The sequence below is a fragment of the Equus przewalskii genome, chromosome 19 (assembly GCF_037783145.1).
Source record: "Equus przewalskii isolate Varuska chromosome 19, EquPr2, whole genome shotgun sequence".
In the NCBI taxonomy this organism is placed as follows: domain Eukaryota; kingdom Metazoa; phylum Chordata; class Mammalia; order Perissodactyla; family Equidae; genus Equus; species Equus przewalskii.
The window spans coordinates 27837147-27838227 of record NC_091849.1 but is presented as its reverse complement, the minus strand read 5'-3'; the positions used below and the strand labels follow the sequence as shown (position 1 = coordinate 27838227).

The window sequence follows — 1081 nt, the reverse complement described above, 5'->3', positions numbered from 1 at the left end:
ACACAACACTACGACCAAGTTGGCTGCACAAGAGGATAGACATTTTCTAACTGCTCACTAAGTGCCTGGTCCATTCCTGGGCTTTTTACAGGGGTCTCACTGGAGGGTACTCAATGGGATCTATTCTTCATGGTTTCCTGGCAGGGCCAGGCCTAGGAAGATGCCCTCGGTTCAATCCTAATTAAGCCTCCCTGGCGGGATTGGGCCCGTCGCTGAGAGGGTCGCAGGAGGGGTCTTTCTCATCCACCTCGTGGTGATTTTCATTTACTCCCAGAAGGTCTCAGTTCTGACTTTGTCTTCATGCTGAAGATAAACTAAGAGTTTGTAGCCGTGATTACAGAACGACCTTCATTCATTTTCTCCCATTTCTTTATAGTTTCATGCAACCGGCTGAGAGAGGTATAGCAGCACACGTGTAAAATCTTGTTCAGAAAAGAAATTTGGTGTCAAATTAAGGGCAGGAGTTTGGAGAAAATCGTAATTCTCATTTTGCCTTAGCTGTTGCAGTGTGAAATTACTTAGTTTCTGTGAGTATCAGTGACACTATCTTTGAAGTGAGATTAATAGTGTAGATAATGTCATTTTATTAGGATTACACGAGATACATAAACACTTCAGGCAATAGTCCAGACTTTCAACACTTGTTATATTTTTTCGAGACTTTATAAGCGTAAGACCACGTGGCCTAATGGATAAGGCGTCTGACTTCGGATCAGAAGATTGAGGGTTCGAATCCCTTCGTGGTTGTTCTTAGCTTTTTAACCTCTCCTTACCCAGACTTCACCGTCCCAACTCTCAGATCCCAAATTACAGCATCCGAGCACTTTCGGAAAGAGAACCTAAAATTCTCCGCCCCTGTTTGCAGTAATAAATGAGATGACGCATCACCGTAGATGTCCTCTAGGACCTGACTGATTTCTGAAGATGGAGCTGGCGCGAGCCTCCACCTTCCAGCCGCTGGTACTTTGAAAGAAGCTCCTGGCCAGGCAAGCCAACTGGTGTGTGGAGATTGGGAGCAGCGCAAGCCCTGGTCTTGCGGACCCGGTGAGCGGGGTGGGGTCGGCAGGGCACGAATGTCAAG

At 46.7% G+C, this 1081-nt stretch overlaps 1 non-coding gene across 1 annotated transcript; it reads left to right on the top strand.

The window, feature by feature from the left end:
* The first annotated feature begins 674 nt into the window (after window positions 1-674).
* TRNAR-UCG (transfer RNA arginine (anticodon UCG)) lies at window positions 675-747 on the top strand. The gene has a single exon. It is a non-coding gene; the product is annotated as a tRNA-Arg (tRNA).
* Window positions 748-1081: the final 334 nt, after the last annotated feature.